We start from the raw sequence: 21670 nt of genomic DNA, 5'->3' as shown, positions 1-21670 counted from the left end.
TAACTGGATGCCTAAAGGAGTCAGGCAGGAAATGGCTGTGAGCTGTCTGTGCTTACACCAGCTTGCCTAACCCTGTAAGTGCAGGTGCTACTTGTGCTGAGCTGAAGCTCATCTCTGCAGTCGTGCCTCACCTGATTCATTGACGATGTAAGCCACAGGTTTGCTGGGAGGCGCCCTTCAAAATGCATTGTACAACTTTCCTCTCCTTAAGAAGGGTCAGTGCTAGGGCCTAAGCAACTTGGCTGTGGCCCTTTTAATTAAGTAGCTGTCACCGATTTAGAAGATGAATCAGCAGAGACTTCATTTGTTTCTGGCATCTATGAAGACTGGCTCCCTGTTGAAAGCATCAAAGCAATCCAGTAAGCCTGCCAGGATATGTTTATTCCTATGTATTCCTACACTGTGTCCCACATGTGATGCAATTTTGTGTGGGGCTGAAAGGCCCCATGAATCTGACATGATATGTCAATACTGCAGACTGTTTCTAACATGCATTAGCTTATACTAATTCAACTTAAGGTTTACACAGACCCGATCATTCATAAGTCCATCAGTCACACGACTCCTAATGTGTGCTCTGAGCCACTGGAACACACAGGGCCATCTGCTGTTTTAATGGAGGATTAGTTTCTAGGAAACTCCAGTGTCTAGTATCAAAGCCGACACTCTTATATCCATGTTTGGCCAGTGTGTGTGTTTTTTTTAATTCTGGGCAATAGATAAATCCCACTCAAGATAAATAACCCACATACATTTTTTGAGGTCGGAACAGCATGTAGCATTATTAGAGCAATACAGTCAGGTCTGCTCAATCTTGGGATTCCAGATCAAGGGTTTGTGGCTCACTGTCCCAGTTCTGTAGATGTGTATGGAGATGAGCAGGTACAGTGGTCTTCTGGGGGAGAAGAGCACTGCGAAAGAGAGGTAATAAAGCACAATGTAATGTCATAATGTAACCAATTTATCAGAAAAAAATATTTGCTTTATTACTGTTATTTTTTATTAATAAACAGAATGTGTGTAGTGCTAAACACGAAATGATTACAAAAGGAAAATGAGAAAAGCACTGTTGGTGCTTGCAGCTTCAAGTGGTGTGCCAAATTGGGTTTCTCTTTTCCAAATTGGAGCATAAATGTACCTGAAGGCAACATTTAACCTAATTTTTGCAAGCAAACTTTACAAAAACATATACATAAAAAACTCTAGCTGCTCTGAACTTCATATTGTTAAAGCTAGGAACTGTTAGCTAGGAACTGTTCCCCCAGTGAAACACAGTGGGAATTGGAAAGGCAGCTACTTACTACAGAAGCAAGATATCATTCTGATCATTTGAGTAAGATGATTCTTCATGTGCCAAGAGTATTGGCCCTGCTATACTGCCAGTCTGTACCTGCCTATACTCCCTCCTACTCATGTTGTAGAGACTTGTAGGAGCTGACACTGCATCAATAGGCTGTCGTGTCCATATGGAGTGTCATTTACTTGCCTTGCATGTGCCTGTTGCCAGCCAACTCTGATTCTGCAGCCAGTGATAGTGATTAAGACTAGGGTGATCTCAAAATTCTCTTAGCACTTCCAGGTGGAAATTTGGTGTTTGTGATATGTTGTGGAAAGTGTCTGGTTTCCTCAAGCTTCACGTTTTTTCTTGGGAGGGGAAGCCTGTAGAGAAAAAAGATATTTTTAGAGTTTTTTTGTTGTTGTTGTTGCTATTGTTTTTCTTTGTCAACTTTTTCCATGGTAGGCTCTGCAGTGATGACTTTCTGTCTACCTAATATACACTTCCAAGTCCCATTTATAAACACTCTAGATAAGAGTGAGTTAAGACCATGAGTGCTTGTAGCTCTGACTAGTCTCAGAGATTCAAACAGTACTTAAGCACTTCACTTTCAAACAAATTTTAGCAAGATCCAGCTTAAGAAACTGCTACACAAAATTAGGCTATATTGGAATATAGAGAGATGAGCAGTCACTTAGGTCTTTTTTTTTTGTTTTTTTTTTTTCTTCCCTCCTAATACTGTCAAAATTAAGCTGCTTCCCCAGACTTGGTGGGATGTATTTGTTTTAACTGAGGGACTGAATGCTGTACCATGGCCCTTGTTGAAGTTTAGTAAAGACCTACCAAATGCAACAGCTCTTTCTCTTCTGGAAACAATCAACCATTTTTCTGGCTATCCTCACAGCTTGGTTACATCAGCAGTGCTGTAAGAGCTTGCGTACCACTAATGAGTAAGTGTTAGCATCTGTACTTCTTTTAAAGGCTAAAAATGCTATCTCTCTCTTTCTCCAGATTATTCTGTGCCTACTAACCTTGCTTCTTAGTCTATCCTTCCTGTTTTTCCACCTTCTGATCTTCAATAATCTTTTTCCCTCTCCCTCTTCTTATTCATTTCTCATATCTTTGTACCCTCCCTCCTCTTCACTTGCTTCCTATATGTTGAGCAAATCTATAATTCGTGTTTCTTGAAGTCCGTGGCTGTTAGCTCCCCTTGCTGAGGGAAGGTTCCCCATACTATCTGCTACACAGCTCATTGGAAATGAATACAGGGGTGATGAAGCTGAGATCAAGAGATGCTATCACTTGCTAATGAGAAATGTAAGAATGGTTCTGCTGAGGTCCTCACCAAGCAGGAAGTCAACAGTCATACTTGCAAGAAACTCTAAGAACTTGGAGAACAGAAGTAACTGCAAAAACAATGGGGAAGCCAATGAATGATGTTGGAATGGTGGCAAATTCATTGCTGATAAGGAAACATTTTTCTGAGTTGTGACTAGGACATAGGAAAGTCATTAAAAGGTTTGAACACAGATATGGACAATAACATAAATATCCCACGTTATTGAAATTGCAATTAGTGATAAGGAATGTTGTGAAAAGGGTATTACATCCTTTGCCTTGGGCCAATTTCTCTCAGTCGTCAGGATAAAACATGATGTTTGTATACCTGATGTTGTGACAGGGTGAAGGTTACTTTCCAGTCAGATCATTCTGCTGCAAGATTGTCAAGCCTTCTGTATGCTTTCTGAGAAAAGGTGATGAATTGGATGGAGCAGGGCCTGTGTCACTGACAAATCCTCATGTTTCTCTGATTTGCATCTTTAAGAATCCCTGGCTCATATAAAACAATTTGATCGGTGTTCTTGGGAACCTGTGGCACAGCAACACAGCCTTCTACACCACTGGCTTCTGTCAGGAATTCTGATAGTAGAAAAGCCATAGGGAAAGTGGACAGGAGACCAAATAGCCCCACTCTTTTCCCCAGTCTATACTGGATCATACTGGTGTTGCTGTGTGCTGGAAGCTAATTGCTACTGAAACCAAGCCTGTGCTGAGGCAGGTTGAGAATCTGTCAATCATATACCTTCTGTTGACTCTAAATTCATTTAAAAACAAGCAAGCAAACAAAAAACAACTGAACAAATATTTGATTAAAAGGGCAGTTGCTCAAACTAGGCTGTCCTATCTCCTTCATTTTAATGTACTGTAAGCAGCTTTCTTTCTCTGGTAACAAGAAATCATTCCACAGCAGTCTACATTAAACCCAGGGTCTTCTTCAAAATATCTGAAAAGTAGGTTAAATCTGATACAAATATATATATTTTTATAGAATGTTTTTGAAATAGGATGATTAATCCTACTTGAATTAAATTAAAAACATGAGAGAGGAATGAGAAGAAACCAAATTAGAAAATCTGTAAATTGGGAATGAGAGAACTGAAAATAAATTTATCTTGGCCTGATGTCTTTAATCTCTCCCTTTTTTAATATTCTTCTTGAACCTATAGGAACAGTTTGCTCTATTATAAATGCATGGATTGTTCTACAGAAGCATAAACAGGAAACTAATCTAGGGTCATACTGATTGTCTGACTGTGTTTGCAGAATGAGGGAAGGAAAGCCTTAGGGAATACAACACGTCTTGCCATGAGATCCTAGGTCTCCACATTAGAGCAAAGAAACATTTTTTTTCTTGTTTTTCTTTTTTTAAATAGTCTGTCCATGCTCACCTTCCCACATGAGAACAAAGAAACACTGTGGGTTTTTTTTAAGTAATATGCTCATGTTCCCTTTCTCTCTACCCTCTTCCCCACCAGGCCCATCCTCTTCCTCTATTTTGTTTTTTACATCATCCTTTTACATCATCATTTTTACTATTATTATTATTTTTAATTCTTGTCTTTCTCAGTTCAGCATTTCCTGTGGGGATCCAGGAGTATGTGATGTCTACAAGTTTATGGCTTGATATGTTTCCAGATGCATGAAGTCTGTTCTGTAAAACTTTTGGAATCCTATTCCAGAATCGCAGTGGTTTAGTATCCCTGACTGTGGAATTGTTCAGGCACTGCACCATTTACCTGGCTGTATAATCTCCCTTCAGCTGGGCACGTTCTGGTGGCTGTAAGAAATAAAGTTCATTAAATGCAAGTGGCCAAAAGCAGCAATATAACTGGACAATGACTGGAATGCTTTGAGAAGACTCAGCAAGCAAGAAGATGACCATTTTAGGCAAAACATTAAAAAAAAAAAGTGAAGGTTGTGTTCAGGTTACATTTCAGAGGAAATCTCTTCTCATGCCATGACAGAAATCTACAGAAAATAACAACCAGCACTGGGTTTTTGATGCTTCTTGTCATGCCCCCTGCCACTATGAGCATTTTATTCACTTGAAGAGTAGAAAACCATCTGATAGATCTTCAAACAAATCCTTCATCTTCTCCTCAACCCAGTAGGGATGCTGTCTATGGGAAGGGATGTGGATAGGGTCTTTCCCTTTGACTACTTGGAGTCTACAATGAACCAGAGGTGGCTGAATTGCAAAAAAGACTTCTTTTTCAACAGGAACTGATGCTGCCTGTTGCCAGAGACAGGATACCAGCCTACATGGGACACTGATTTTTTTGGGGGAGAAGAGGAGATGGAGGTTGGCTCAGACCTGATACAGTCTCTACATAGTCACAGGTGCAGTCCTGATCTGCAGTGTCTCTCCCTGCTAAAAGTGGGTGGGAATCAGCAGGCATTTCTAAAGTGTGGCCCTAGCTCTCCTGACTGTGAATTTGTGGCTGTTTTCTCTGGTGCCAGGGTGCAGAGGGTCCCCCAGGTGAGAGGCAGATGCCAGAGCTGCGGCAGCCTAGAATGCAAACTGTGCAGCTTGCACAGGATTAGGAGCAGGCAACAGATGCACAGAGTGGCCTGAGGGCTTGGCCAGGCATAAATACCACAGCAGGAGGTGCATGCAGCTTATACCAGGAGGTTTCAGGAATAGCACAGATCTGGGGAAAGCAGGAATGTGGAGCAGGGAGGGTGAAGGCATTCAGGACCTGCTTGGTAAAAGGGGGAGAAGATAGAAGATGGATATTAGGAGGGCTGAAGAGTCATAGCAGGGAGTTAGGGCTTTGGTTTGGGGAGACAGAGCTGGGACAGCAGCAGCGTGGTGAAGTTTTGGTCCTGGAAAAGGCAGTGGACTCAAGGAGAAGATGAAAGATGAAAGATGAAAGAAGAAGAAGAAAAGAGCATATCAGAAGCTGAGTCCTGTTTCTGTGGAGTTGCAAGGCTTTTGGCCACACGGAGATTTGAACACTACTCTTAATATTATGGATTCCTTTCCTTTTGTGGCCTCTGTCATTCTGCGTAGCAGAGGGCTGTGTTCCCAGTGTCCCCTGCAGTTAAGCCTGCAAAGCAGCCTCCGTGAGGATGGTGGGAAGCACGGATGCGGATGAAACAGTCACAGCCATTTTGGGGCTCCCAATGCTGCAGACGGTGCCTAGCACTAGCTGGATTTTTGTGTGTGTCTTAAGTTTTTCTCCAGATAAACAGGCATCAGGTGGCTTGGGAGCTGCATTCCCGGTGGCACTGCAGCAGTTAGCTGTGAGGGCTGATGCAATCATGTTCATCCAGCGCCACCTCCTGGGTATGCCTCGTTTTGCGTGAGCCCGGGGAGAGACAGGCATATTTTGTTCTCTTGGTTTGATTTTTCTGGTGTTACATTGTGTTCCCATCCCTGTTCTGACCTTCCGTGCGTGCGTGTGCGTGCGTGTGCGTGCGTGCGTGTGCACGTGTGTGCACGTGCGTGCGTGTGTGCGCATGCATGTGCGTGTGTGCGTGCGTGTGTGGGTGTGGGCGTGGGCGTGCGTGTGTGTACGTGTGTGTGTGCATGTGTGCGTGTGTGTGTGCGTGTGTGCATGCATGTGTGTGCATCTGTGGGCGTGGGCGTGCGTGTGTGTACGTGTGTGTGTGTGTGTGCATGCGTGTGTGTGCATCTGTGTGCGTGTGCGTGCATGTGTGTGCGTGCATGTGTGTGCGCGCACGTGTGTGCACGCGCGCGCGCGCGTGTGTGTGTGTGTGTGTGCGTGTGTCCCCAAAAATTAGTGCTCAATGGAGCACTAAGGTCATTGAGGTGCTTGCTAGAGGACTTGAGTTGCTTCAACCAGAGAAACTTCAGAAAAATCTTTAAAGACAAAAAAAAAAAAGATACAAAAAGCAATGGGTAAAGGTTCTCAGTGCTGCTAGTAATTCTTCCTCCATTCTCTATTAGTGGACTAGCAAATAGGATGTAGAATAGTCTGTGCAAGTGATTATTTTTCCACTACATGAACCACTTCCTGCTACTTGTTTATTAGCTGTTTATTCTTTATCCATTATTTTTAAGTGTTATTTCCTGTAAAGAGGATTTGGAACATTGCTGGATGTTTACCTGCTTCTGTTTTTATGACAGAAGAGTTGGAGTAGATGAAATAAGATTCTGCATAAAACTAAGTTTAAAAACCCTCCAGCCAAGCTTTGTGGATGAATTTATTGAGCACTAGGCTATATGTAGACTATTTATATGTAGTCTTGGTCTCTATTCTATTCTATTCTATTCTATTTTTCATGGAAGACGAAGAGACAAGACAATGTGTCCAACTTTCTTTTTAAAATGAGTTACATTATCATTTAGATGCTCTGCTAGGGTAACTTTCCAAAATGGGATTTTCCCAAGAGTCCTAAAGCAGCCAATTTTGCACTGAAAATCAAGAAAGTTAGACTGGTTTCATAATCAATATCTCAAGCCAATAAACTAACAAGGATGTGGTCACTCAGCTGCGTTTTCTTCTGTTCAAAGCATTGAATCTTTTTTCTCTAGTAACGAAAGTCTGAGATTTAGTAGATAACCTTCTTTTTTCTTTTATACGAAGAACTGATTAGTAAATATTGTATCATGGATTAAACAGAATAGCATTTATGAATATGCCACTGAAACCTGGAATATTTTTAGTGGTTATATAAACTAATGGCAGCTTTTATAAGTAATGTGTTAATTCACACAGATCATTACATTCTTGGGGCTTGTGACCTTAAGGTTAGTGAAAATACAGATCATATTTGAGCACTTCTTATAGTCTTATTTATCAAAGATGTATTAAAAGAATCTTGTTTCCCTGTTCACAGAGTGTTGCTGTTATGCAGATGGAGAGTGACATCAGACATGTAATGCTGCGTGGGAACATATGTTTCAGTACCTGGTACTAAGAATGGGGCTGTAGTCTTCCATCCAGAAGGCACAGCTGCTTGCAGTACCAACCCTTTTTTCAGGCAGAAATTTGCCCACAAAGCTCACTTTTCTCCTTGTAATTCAACTTCTGGGTTGACCTCCAGTCACACTCAGACACACACATCCATCAGCAACAACAACAAAAAGAGCTTCTATGCTAACATACAGTCTATTATTTGTGGTATCGGTTGTGCCTAGATAACACTATTTGTCTTTTCCCTTATTTGTCCTGAACGGAAAGAGATCTGTGATGTCCAACTTAAGAGTACTGGCACAGCAATAGACTTTTGGAGGTCCAGCCTGGATGGCCAATCTCACTTCAGGTTGCTCCCTTTCCTTTCTAGTGGGCCTGATAGTATGTGTCTGATGAAAACAGAATCACAGAATCACAGAATGGTTGAGATTGAAAGGGACCTCTGGAGAACTAGTCCAACCCCCCCTGCTCAAGCAGGATCTCCTAGAGCACGTTGCACAAGATCGTGTCCAGGTGGGTTGTGAATATCTCTAGAGAAGGAGACTCCACAACCTTTCTGGATAACCTGTTCCAGTGCTCTGTCACCCTCACAGTAAAGAAGTGTTTCCTCATATTCAGATGGAACTGCCTGTGTTCCAGTTTGTGCCCATTGCCTCACATCCTGTTGCTGGGCACCACTGAAAAGAGTCTGGCCCCATCCTCTTGACACCCTCCCTTTAGGTATTTGTATACATTGATAAGATCTCCTCTCAGCCTTCTCTTCTCCAAGCTAAACAGTGCCAGGTCTCTCAGCCTTTCCTCATAGGAGAGATGCTCCAGTCCCCTCATCATCTTTGTAGCCCTCCACTGGACTTGCTCCAGTAATGCCACATCCCTCTTGTACTGGGGAGCCCAGAATTGGACACAGTACTCCAGATGTGGCCTCACCAGGGCTGAGGAGACCCTCAGGGATCACCTCCCTCCACCTGCTGGCAACACTCTTCCTGATGCACCCCAGGAGACCATTGGCCTTCTTGGCCACAAGGGCACATTGCTGCCTCATGGTCAACTTGGTGTCCTCCAGCACTCCCAGGTCCTTCTCCGCAGAGAAGAAGGTCAGCCTTCAACCTGTACTGGTGCATGGGGTTATTCCTCCCCAGGTGCAGGACCCTGCACTTGCCTTTGTTGAACTTCACGAGGTTCCTCTCCGCCCTACTCTCCAGCCTCTCCAGGTCTCTCTGAATGGCAGCACAGCCCTCTGGTGTATTGGCCACTCCTCCCAGTTTTGTCTCATCAGCAAACTTGCTGAGGGTGCACTTTGTGTCTTCATCCAGGTCATTGATGAAGAAGTTGAACATCCTTGACGAACAGTTGAATATTACTATATTTGGAACAGAAGCGATTAGAACCTCACAAAAAGCGTCCCTATCTTTGCTCATGCCTGATTACAATTAGAGCCAGTTTCGTAATGAATTTAAAATGTATTGAAATAATGATTTTGCTGATTCTAAAATCAGAATGTGTAGTTTGCAGAGTTCAGTGCCTGTGTATCACCTTTATCTGGTAGCCTTTATGAGCCATGTGGGTTACCTCAGTGCCATCAGGAATGCTACTTGTATCTTGAGGCATAGTGTGCTGTTGAACACTTACTATTACCTTTCTACCATGAGTTTTTCTAAGAGGTTTTGCCTCTTTTTCTGTTTCAGTTCAGTTGTTTGCACATTGACTTTTTAAACTGGATATGACAAATTCAAAGAAACCCCTTGAGGAGTCAAAAAATAGAGGTTTCTTTTTCTGAATTGTGTTTGTGTTTCATAGAGCCAACATAGAGCATAGACGCACAAACATTTGAATCAAGCTGTTTGAGTGGATGGGAAGGAGTGACTGGGAGCAGGGGGAATTCAGGAGTGTCTCTTGTGGTTGAGCCAGTGTAGAACTGCGCCCTGAATGCAGTGACTTACAATTCAAGGAGACTGTAGCTTTTATTTATACCCACTGATAGACCTGGAGCTAAACTGTATCAGCTGGTCAGATATACTAGTCAGTGTATCAGAGGAGAATACTTTTTCCTGCAAACTTTTTCACTTCTATCCTTGGATTTTCTCAATAATACTGCTTGCACTCCCCATTCCACAACTTTCATCTCCATGCCTGTCTTTGATTTGCAGACTCTTTAGTTAAGGGTATTTTATAAAACTGTGAAATAGATGAATATTGAACAGGTCAGTTTTCCACTGCATACTTTGTAAGTCAGATATACAGAGTTCTGTGCTGATGTATCACTGAGTGAGATGAGATATGGCATTGTCAGCTTATTTTCATTACAGTATTAGGTGCATCTTTTCATTCTTGTCTTTGCTGGCTACAGAAACAAGAAAGTTTTGCAATGGTTAATGATTTAAAGGTGTCAAAATGATTCTTACAGAACAAAGCATTTTTAAAACCTGGAAACAGCACAGAATTTAGAAACTGTTAGTAGCCTCTATGGGAGATTGCTTGGGAAAGCTCACCCTCTCCTAGAGCTAGCACAGTATGATTAAGAGGGACTTTAGCAGATGTTACAAGAATTGGCTCAAATTATCTTTTCTTAAAAAATCTACAGCACACTCTGTTAGAAGTTGTACTTCTTGACAGCATATGAAATTGCTGCAACTTTGACTGGAATTCAGATACTTGTCACAGGCTGTTAAGCAAAATGGCACACTCCGGTACTTTTGTCAAGCTTGTCTTTTCATTTGACTGAGACTTTAGACAACAACAACAAAAAAGTCAAATTCTTATTTGACCATATTTATCAATATGGAATAAATCACATTATACAAAAGTGACTAGACCTCCTAAGTGCTCCAAACTCTGCATGGGTAGCTTGGCATCTTCAGTAGGGAGGGATTTTTTTTTTTTTCTTTTTTTCCCCAGGTGTGGCAGTTCCCAGGATACCACAGCAGGAGAGAAGCTCTTATGATGAAAGCTGAGTGGCCATTAATTTCACATTAAAGTGATTTTCTGACTGAATGTAATATAGAAAACTCATCTTTGGACATCTTCTACTTAGCAAAATCAGTATAAAAGCAGCTTTCAAAGTTGAGTTCCAAGCAGAGAGGAAGTTGTGCAAGATGCAAGATGAATAACAACATTCTCCTTATTTTTGACAAATAAATATGGAATTTTTGGCTTCTTTCTGAATTCCTCTCTCTTCTGAAATATTTCTTTTGCACCTATCATTGGAATTCATAAATATAAGCCCTTGGTATTTCTATCACGTTGGATGTGGCAACTTTAAACTTTAGAGAACATTTGGTGATCTGTATCTTTATTATTATTCCTGAAAAATGCTGGTTTATCCAAGCTTAAACTATTTACAAAAATTTTTAGTTTCTCAAAATCCTCAGATTCAAATATATTTAGGGGAAAAAAGTTTCAAGATTGTCAGTACTTTAACTTGACAAGTTCGAGCTCAATTTTTTTGTTTTTTCCATGTTTAAAACCACTCTGCATACCATTCCTTCCCCTCACAAGTTTAGACTTTAACTCCTTAAAAAAAAAAGAAAGAAAGAAATGGAATACTTAATCTCCCACAAAGATCTCCCACCCTTCTTGAAATTTTTGGGGTTTATCCTGGTTCAGGTTAGGAAAACTATATGACCATATTAAAATTGTTAGTAAGATAGGAAACCATTTACCAGCTGGAGCCATGGACACCTGAGTCTATTGGTCTGGATATTTGCATTCTAGTTGCAAGTTCGTATACTGAAAACTCTGGATCAAGTCTTTATTTTGCCTCATTTGGAGCAGAAACCTGATCTGAGTTTCTCTTGTACCAGGATATTGTCCTCACAATGAGACTATTGTCTGAGGTCTTTGGCAGGCGATTGGTTATTCTCTTTCCATTTTCAGCCTAAGAAACCTGAACTAAAGTGTCACGTGAAAGGATTCCACCTTTCTGTAAGATATTTTGATGAAATGACATTTTCCACAAAATGGCACCATTTTTAATTTTTACTAGCTCTGCTGCCCTAACCTGTATTGTGCAGGGGGATAGGAGGTGAAGGCATCAGGAGGCATCTTGTGCTCTGTATAAGAAGAAAGAGAATCTTTTTCAGGTATATACTGTGCCTTTTTGCAATGTCAGTGCCAAGTTCATTCACATTAGACATCTTCTGGGTGTATCAGTTACACTGGTGCCCATTTGTCTTGTTTTCATCTGAGAATCAGCTTGTCTGCATTACTTAGATGGTTGTGCCATACCTTCTGTGTCTCTGCTCATTTATGAAAGGGTAGGAGGAATGTGAATGAAATGCAGGAGCATATTTTTAAGTACATTGACAGGACTTGGCAATTCATCATTCAGATCACTCCAGCAAATCAGATTCAGCAAGATTTTCAGTCTTGTCTGTTTCTCACAGTCACTTTTGGTTTAATTCCTTGTTCTTTAGGAATATCTTTCTGTCTTATCTCTTCAAACTTCCTTTCCACTCCCCATGTTTCTTCTACATCTATAGTCTCCTGTTGTATATTCAGAACACTCCTGGAGCTGTTTGACTCTTCTCTTACTTAGTTACAAAGTATCTGGTATATTGGAGTTCCACCAGGATCTCTAAGGGTCCTGGGAAGGATATGAAATATAAAATCACCCAGCTCTGTCTCCATATCATTGTAGTAGTCCTCTAACCCCGATACAGAAAATCAGAAGCTGCTTCATGCAAGTTCTATCACTGGAGGAATGATCAAACATTACTCTCTGAAGTAATAATAATAATAATAATAATAATAATAATAATAATAATAAAAAAGATTCCAATTCAGCTTGGTATTTCTATGTGCAAACACTCGTACTTCCCATCAATAGATATACATTTGTATTAGATCATCTGAGAGAAGGCCATCTTATGAGTAATGTCCCCAAGTAACTTGCCAGAGGACATGATTTAAGATTATCTGCCTTCAAAATTCTCCAGGAAAAACAAATTTAAAAGATTCCCTAGTGGACACAAGTGGGAAGGTTGGTAGGAGGCAAAAACAGAGAAATGTTTCAAATAGACCAGATTCACCTTAGGAAATTTTGCCTGGAAATTAAACATTTTTTATTTGAAAGGAGAGGTCTGTGTAAATGCAAACGCAATGTTGGCTAAGTACTAAAGAATATCAAGCTGGATTGTCTTTGTGTGTGTGTGTGTGTGTGTGTGTTTAATATAACGTGTATCTGTACTGTATTTGGGAGATAAGGAGTGATGTGGTATTACAGCATTGTCCGAAGGAGAGGTTTGCCAGTTACAGAGCTCTGTTTGTCTTCCACTGTGGTTATTTTCATTATCTTGCCTTGGTGCCACTGACCTTCCAAGGATTCTTGAATACTGGGAAAGTATTGCTCTCTCTGGAACAGAAAATGCTGCTATTAAATCTTAGACTTTTTCAGACACAGGTGAGGTGAGATTACTGTTATTTCTTTTACATCCATTTTTGTAAAAATAACACATATTTAACTGTTCATTTTTTCCAACAGCACAAAATATCTTAACTGAAGTTCTGCCAATGTGAATGTTTGAGAGCAAGAGTGATTCTGCTTGCTTTTTTTTTTTTTTTTTTGCTATTAAGTCTCAGCTGTTTGAAGGAAGAGAAATGGCCAATAAGTTTAAATCACTGGGCTTGAATGAAGATCATGAAATGGAGGAAGACCCAGAATGTGGTATAGAGAACTATGGTGCACTGTATGGGTGAAACAGGCAAAAAAATAGCTTAAGCTGTTAGCTCTAACAGGTAGCAGATAATTGGGTATGGATGTGTGAAAGTGAATGTCTGAAACTGAAATTTTGAACTCTCAAGCAAAAGCCTGTCACTTGACAGCTGCAACTGGTATGGGCTGTTTGTAAATTTTGAAAACACCTGGACCAAACAAAAGTGGGAATTCCTGAATCTTCCAGTTAATAAAGAGACATAAGACAGGACTACCAATTTAGGATGCTGATCACAAGTTGTGCTTCTGCATATAGATATAGATTGGGAAAACTGCGGGCTTGGGGTTCCAGAAAGAAGAGGTGATGTGGAAAAGAAGGGTGTCCCCTCCCCCCCCAAAAGGGGTCTTGGAAAGGAAGAAGGGGACCCAGAAAGAAGAAAGTGAACATCCTGCCTAGAAGAAAGATCCTGGAAGTGAGGGAAGATCTTGAAGATCAGAGAGCTGCATGGACATGAATGCTGGAGGATGTGGAGAGTTCTTGACCAATAAGCCCAGGGAACTGTTAACTCTGAGCAGCTGCAGGGCAGGAACTGACACAATGTTCTTCCGACCCTTCTGGGTCTCCCTGCTGGGAAGGGAACTCAAGACCTAAGGAATGCAATGCTGGGTGGCAGTGGAGCAAGTGAATGACTAAGTGTGTGAAATAATCAAGTAGGGTAAAAGCTCTAATCTTGGGTTCTTAAATAAACACCAGTATCCAAATTTACTACAAGTTGTCATTTACTCTGTCTCACCCATGACAGTGGGTTAGCTTGTCTGATCAAGGAGTTGGACAAGGCTAAACTGCTTTGTGGACTTCTATACACAATTCTAGGTAGCATTTTTTGCAATAGTTTAGACAAGCGTGTTGCACTTAATAGAGCCCAACAGAGACAGAAGAATATGAGAAAACTGACCATATCTGTGCTTCAGGGGCTGGCAACAACATGGTCTAGATTTGTACAGTTTAGAGCTGAATGAAATCTGGCCACTCTAGCTCAGGTCCATCTCTAAACTAAACGGCCCAGGTGATATTTGGGGCTCGTTAGCAGCACAGACTAACACCTAAATGGCACCCAGATCCTTGATGACAAGTTCATGTGGCACAGCACTATTCCATTAGATTTAAAGGAATATGTCACCACTTCTTTGGACATTTCTGCCTATGCTCTGTTTCACAGTTTGCATGTGACCTTTCTGATGATGCATGCTTGTTGCACCGATATTGGTCTTTAATTAGACTTTTCTTGATCTTTAAAATGTGGTTATGTCTCAAGGATGTCATTAAAATTGCGGAATGAATAGCTTTCTCCCAAATAGACTTCTCCCTTTCTGTTAGCCTATCTACTTGATGGGCTATCAACTCTACAGCAGTTTTACGTACCTTTGTTTGGATGGTAAGTAGTCAAAATGCTATTCTAGGGATCAGGTGTATATCTAATTCCTACTAGGCTTTTTTTTTTTCCCCCTAGTCTAAGGAATATATAGTTAAGTGGGCCAATCCAGCCTAATTTGATCTATCCTCTCCATGGTGTTCCACTGAATCTAACCTTTAAACATGTGTGGGCCTGACTCATATTTCCTGTTTGGCCCTTTTCTCTGCTGTTGATGGAATAAGCCCCTTTAATGCAAAAAAAGAATGGAGGTCAGAGACCTGAAAGACATAGAGGGGAACTTGCTGCCCTTCTCCAGAGAAGATGTGGGCTCTGCCAGACTCAGTGACATGGATTCTAAGCTGTTTAGCTATAATCTTGCCTCTTTTTTTTTTTTTTTGTTATATGCTTGTTTCAGCTGCAACAGTGATATGGATTATTACTACTGTATTTCTGAAGAACATGGGAATTTCATGAAATATATACTCTGGTGTGGTATATAGATCACCTACAGAATGGGGAGGGGACTATTTCAGCTTCACAGAATCACAGGATGGTTGAGGTTGGAAGCACAGCAGATGCCAGAATGGGATCCAGTACACCAGGTGTGGCCTCAGCAGGGCTGAGTAGACCCTCAGGGATCACCTCCCTCCACCTGCTGGCAACACTCTTCCTAATGCACCCAAGGAGACCATTGGCCTTCTTGGCCACAAGGGCACATTGCTGCCTCATGGTCAACTTGGTGTCCACCAGCACTCACAGGGGCTTCACTGCAGAGCTGCTTTCCAGCAGGTCAACCCCTAACCTGCACTGGTGCAGGGGGTTATTCCTCCCCAGGTGCAGGACCCTGCACTTGCCTTTGTTGAACTTCACGAGGTTCCTCTCTGCCCAACTCTCCAGCCTGTTGAGGTCTCTCTGAATGGCAGCATGGCCTTCTGGGGTATCAGCCACTCCTCCCAGTTTTGTCTCATCAGCAAACTTGCTGAGGGTGCACTCTGTGCCTTCATCCAGGTCATTGTTGAAGAAGTTGAACAAGACTGGACCCAGTATTGACCCCTGGCGGACATCGCTAGCTACAGGCCTCCAATTGGACTCTGTACCACTGATCACAACCCTCCGAGCTCTGCCATTCATCCAGTTCTCAAGCCACCTCACCGGCCACTCATCTAACCCACACTTCCTGAGCTTACCTATGAGGATGTTACAGGAGACAGTGTGGAAAGCCTTCCTGAAGTCAAGGTTGACAACATCCACTGCTCTCGCCTCATCTACCCAGGCAGTCATTCCAGCATAGAAGGCTATCAGATTGGTTAAGCACAGCTGTGCCTTCGTAAATCCATACCGACTACTTCTGATCTTCTCATCCTTCACATGTCTGGAAATGGTATCCAGGATTAGTTGCTCCATTACCTTCTCACGGATCGAGGTGACACTGACTGGCCTGTAGTTCCTTGGGTCTTCCTTCTTGTCCTTTTTTGAAGATAGGCGTGACATTTGCTTTCTTGACATCCTTTGCCAGATTAAGCTCCAGAGGGGCTTTGGCCTTCGTAGTCCCATCCCTGCATGCTCAGACCATGTCTCTATATTCCTCCTGGGTCACCTGCCCCTGCTTCCACCTCTTGCACACTTCCTTTCTATGTTTGAGCTTTGCCAGGAGCTCCTTGTTCCTCTATGCAGTTCTCCTGCCACTTTTTCTCAACTTCATGCTCATTTTTATGGACCTTTCTTGAGCTTGGAGGAGGTGATCCTTAAATATCAACCAGCTTGGTAACAATTCAGGCATAATGAGAAAAGATCTCTCTCACAGTCTTAGAGCCTGAAGTACATTACCACCTGAGATAGCTGTTGTTCAAAGGCACCCTATTCTCATTTGTCACCTGGAGATCCTCTCCTGTGGGTGACGCAAATGGGCCCAGCAGTGATGAAGAGCAGACTGCATGCAGTAAGGGTTGATGGAATTGATATCATGGATTTCTGTAGGGACGTGTAATTAGCTTGTCAGTAGCAAAGAACACTGTTTTCCCAGTGACATTCAAGAAGAGCAGCAGTGAGAGGCAGTGGAAGGACAAAGCTGACTTTACCATGTCAGTCTTTAGAGAGATTGGAGAACAGAGCTGATACAGTGCCTGGTACCCAGATAGCTGCATGATGCAGCAGTCCTCAAAGAAATAAATCTGACAAGCCAAAAAAAACCCCCCATCCTTGTCTTCCTTAGGGTCTAAATAGATCCCTGAGTAGGACATTGGGATTTGGGGTAGGGTGAAGAGTTCCAAATCTCCATAAATGGACAAGTGATCCCTGGACCATGAAACTGAACAAAGTTCTGCTGTGCTGCTTTGCTGTGCTCATTTATCTGTGTGGTTGTTTGCAGATTTTTGGGTTTTCATTCTCTTCTCTTTTTTGCAATCTCGGTATTGGTGACTTCACACTGCTGTGAATTTGAGTGCTTCTGAGTGGAGAAGACCTAGTGTCAGTGCTAACTAAAACAGTGTGGCTCTTGTTTCCTACGGCCTGAAATAAAAGCATGGCTCAAGGAAGGGGCTTGTTTTTGTTTGTTTTCAGAAGACATTTAGCTGGAGCTGACAAAGACTACAGGTGAAAGAGGCTATTAAGAGCCTTTTCCATATGTTCACTGCATCTGCTGATGGTTTTCTTGTTGAACCTAGCAGCACCTCTCAGTTCTGTTTGGGTAGTTCTGGAGAAAATCATTGCTGGTCAGTGGTGACATCTCTGCAGTTCTGCAATAATTCAGAACCCCCTTATTCATAAATAAGTAGTATCTATCCCAAATATCAGGAATATTTCAGTGTCCTTGATATTCTCCTTTGCTTTTTCTTATGCTTTGGCTAATTTTTTTTTTTTTTTATTCTTTTTTTGCAGCTGCCAGCAGGAATCTGTGCTGCCTTGAGTCTTGGAAGTCAGATGTTGGTGTTATGAATCCTGTTTTTGCTCTTAGAAATGGCAGGGCACCCACAGGCAATCAGAGGTGGTTCCAGTTCATTCTGTCCCTGGTTGTCGTGTCTGTGTGCTAGAGGGAATAATTCTTCCACTTGACTAGCTTTCATGTTTGTATTTTTTTATGTTTTTAAATTATTTCTTTTTCTGTGGATTTAAACCACCTGATAATAATTAACAATGCAAATGGAGTGCAGTTACAGTCAGTCATCTCTTATGCTCCCTTGGTTCTAAGGAGAGCTGACAGAAATGATAAAAAATATAATTACAGTGGAATCTATTTATAGACAAAGTTCCTAGTCCTCCCCTTAAAGCTCAGAAAAAAAAATGTATCCAGAGGATTTCCCACAGGAACCAGGAAGGAAGAAGTCACTTCTATGCCATGAACAAGTAATAAAGTGCTAGTGAAATGAAATTTTACAGTTACAGTATCAGTTCCTATTCACTTGCTGTTTTCTCCAGCTGCTTGGGGAATATGTGCTGGATTTGTGGAGGTGATTTGCAAAACACTATAGCCTGGGCTCCAGGGCCTGTATCATGGGCCTATTGCATTTAAGAAAGGTACACATTTCCTTACAATGACTTCCCCCTGTGCCTAATTATCCTCCAGTACTGAGACTTTGTCAGGTTCCCAGTGTATTAAGTGTAGTACACATGTAAGTAGGTAGATCACAATTTTCCTCTAAGTAAATAATTAAAAAATCATAAGCATAGTTAAAATTCATAAACAATTCATAAACATAATTAAAAATTAAACTCTTGTAATGTTTGAAAGGCTTTTCCCTATTGGCCTCACTGGCTCAGGCCCCAGGTGATGTGACATGGATAGGCAAATGTATTACTAATGCCTTTCCAGTTCTCCTGAATCTTTGCTCAGCATGAAGTTGTGTTGAGAAGGGAGGGGAGGTAGTAGGGGAAGAGGCAAAGCAGCAACTTTCCTGTAGAGGAGCTTTGCTTTCTGTACAGATGGTAGCCACAAGCTGTGACTTCAGGCAGGAGATTGCTGAGGTCTTGACTTGTTCCCTAGCATTGCACAGTGGTTTTTGTTACCAGTCTCCCTTTGAGGTTACATCCAGTCTTCGACACCCAGTGTTTGAATGTTTAGAGTATCTGTGCCCACTAGATATATTGGATTGCTTTTATTGTTATTAAAATTAGAATAATCAGTTCCAACAGGAAACTGACCAGATGTCCTCATTTAATCAGAACAAATTTCTTTTTTTCATGTAATATCCAGATGTCTTAACTCCTTCATAGCAGACTCATTAATCTCAGTTTTCTTCATGCTGTGATTCATGAACGATGTTAAGAAACATTCATTAATAACTATGTCTCTGATCCTTGTATGATGAGTAAAATATGAATTGAAACTCTAGGAAATGTTCGTTAGTGCTCAGAACTTTTTTAATAAGCAGAGGAAATGATATTTTATTTGCAAGGGGATGTTTCTGTCTCAACTCTGGTGTAAAATATTTTAAGAGACTTCATTATGAAACTGTTTTTGGATTATCTTTGATTTAGCTTGCACATTGTTTTCTCAGACTGTTGGAAGCATTTGGGATACAGGCTGAAAGAATGCATACAGCAGATAAAATACACATTTTTAAATTGTGGAGTGCTGGAGGAGCAGCAGGGAGCTGACTTCAGCTTGGCATTTTGAGAAGGGAAGTTTTATTTGGGAATGATAGCTACTGTTGAAAATTAGACCGATCCACAGACATTGAGTAGCATGAAAACTAACTCCTTGTCTCTGCTAACAATCCAAACAACACAGTTAAGTGGGAGGATGCTTGAAGTCCATCATCTTTTTCCAGTCATAAGACCCTGGTACCTTGTGTAATTATAAATGATATTAAGTGTTTTATAAAATGTGGTTTATCTCTTTTCACTGGATAGGAATTAACTACATTGAATAAACTGTGCTTTCCATTTTTGGTGAGGTTTTAATTGCACTAGAATATTTAACATTATCAGAAATTCTCAGTGCACATAAGAGATTTGACTGATTGGGGAATAATGGGATATATACGTACGGACAGCTAACAATGTGAGCACTTCCTGTCCCACAGAAATCTGCCACTCTGTTCAGATATTTATTGTCCACTATAATTATGGCAAATCTTTAAATCCTGTCTAATGTTATTTAGTTGCTCTGCAGGCTCATGGTCATTGTTTTCAAAAATTGTCCCAGGGTGTCTAATTTCCATTTGGCAAGATAGCCATAGTAGGCAGAATATGGATTACATTTAAAATCTCAGGTGACTTCCCACAGTGGCACCTTATTTACACATATTTACTTGACTGGAAAAGTGTGTTTTTGTAACTGGGAAGATACATTTTGATAACACTCATTGTCTGTGTTGTTTGAACACAAAAAATTCCTTAAACAGTTAATGGAAAGAAATCAAGCCCTAACTCATTAGGGCTGCTATTGGCTGGTGCTTGTGATCTAGTCCAAAACAACAGAAGTCCAAGGATACTGATGGCAGTGATGACAATTTGAGAAAGACAGCAATTTTTTTGGCCTTTATGGTGTGCAGAGTACATCACAGCTGGTATAGATGGCTGTGATTGTTTGCTCACATGTCCCCATCACATGGGCAGAGGACAGGACAAATGCAGAAGGCTCAGATGCTCAGTTGTACAAAGGAAGGCCCCAGAAAAGCAAACTGGAACCTTTTTCTTCACAGAAGGGAATGAGTTGTTACTCCAGAAAACCATTTCAAACAAAGTATTTAGTATGTATTGGGGAAAATGAGCGTGTGCTGGACAAAATTTTAAAAAAGGGACCTTTTATTATCAAAGTTCAATAAAGGGGAAGGAGGAGTGTTGTCCAGAGGAGTTAGCTAGTTAGTCATGGTCTATTTTAAGCAGCCAGCAATAAGTCCTTTCACACCTAAAAATAAAGCTCTGTGGGCCTCATCCAAAACCCATGGAAGTAAATGAGGTTTTTTTGTTTTTCAGTGACCTTTGAATTGGCATCCATACATAGAAGATTTGTCTCCTCTCCCCCTTCGGCTGGAGAGGATAGGACATTCTGAGTTTCCCAATTTCTTTGAGCAAAGCTGCTGAAAGATCATGTCTAATAATAATTACCCACAGCCCTCTCTTCATTTCCATGCTTGGAAGAGAGAGCACTGCCGGACATGAGAAGAACTGAGAAGGGATGAATCTGAGGAGTGACAGCCTCCAGCATGCCTAAGCATGAGGAAAAGGAAGAGATTCTCACAGAAAAGACAGAAACTGGGATATCTCTGGGGTCTTTGGTGGGGATGAAAGAAGGCAGGAAAGGAATGAATCTTTAGAGACCTGCTCTGACTTTTCTTATAACACGTGCTATGAAGCATTGCTGAGAAGTGAGTCTAGAGCTTCTGGTTGAGCAATAAAACACCATAGAAAGCTATTTTCTTGATTTCAAGGTGGTGTTCGCTTAAACAACAGAAAGTACAAGGTGTCCAGCTGGATTAATATGGTGTACACAGTTCTTCTGTTTTCCCCATGGACGGGCCTGCTTCTCAGTATACTCATACAAGGCTGTCTGTTGTGAAAGTAGCATTCTCCTATAGTGTCATTCCTGCATCGTATTAAAAGTCACTGCAATGACTTTAGTGACTATGCACTAACAGGCACTGATGTGTGCACCGATGGCACGCACTAGCTTGAGCAAACAAAGGACACATGCTGTGTTGGCTTCTCAACATGATATTGGTAATCTTTCTGTTTGGATATGAGCTGTGGTTTATCCATGTCCCAGCAGAGTTTGTGTGTGGGGATGGCTAACTCCCTCTGTAAGAGGTTCCTCGAAAAGCTTCAGATCCACACACAGTGGTCCTTGGTTTGCTTAAAGCTTCAGTCCAGTGGTTGACTTTTGGCCCTCTAGAAATACTGAGCAAGTATTCAGAGCAAGAATCCCGGTCCCCCACCCTATGATCCACAGATAGAAAACATCTCCAGGATTCAAAGCTGGGCCTGAATTGTTATTTGACCACACTGTTGTGTTTGTCTTTAAAATCACTGACGGACTGTTCCACTGACAGCTCTTCACCTTTTAAATACTCCAGGTTCTCACATTGTCTCCAGAGGTTTTTTTGTTTGTTTTGTTTTTTTTATGTCTTGCTGTTTCTTCTTTAAGCCTCCTTCTCCAGAAGAGGGC

General features: G+C 41.4%; 1 long non-coding RNA gene across 3 annotated transcripts in view; it reads left to right on the top strand.

Moving 5' to 3' along the window:
• The window catches only part of LOC112976849, a 41254-nt gene that overhangs the window by 13913 nt on the left and 5671 nt on the right, over window positions 1–21670 (top strand). Inside the window, exon 2 of one of the 3 annotated variants that reach the window (XR_003257191.1) lies at window positions 17443–17548. The exons of the other annotated variants lie outside the window; for them this stretch is intronic. This is a non-coding gene — a long non-coding RNA (uncharacterized LOC112976849). The remainder of the gene's footprint in view (window positions 1–17442; window positions 17549–21670) is intronic. 3 annotated transcript variants of the gene reach the window in all.

This window comes from Apteryx rowi, unplaced genomic scaffold (assembly GCF_003343035.1).
Source record: "Apteryx rowi isolate R43461 unplaced genomic scaffold, aptRow1 scaffold_771, whole genome shotgun sequence".
Lineage (NCBI taxonomy): Eukaryota > Metazoa > Chordata > Aves > Apterygiformes > Apterygidae > Apteryx > Apteryx rowi.
This window is presented reverse-complemented; position numbering and strand designations above follow the sequence as displayed.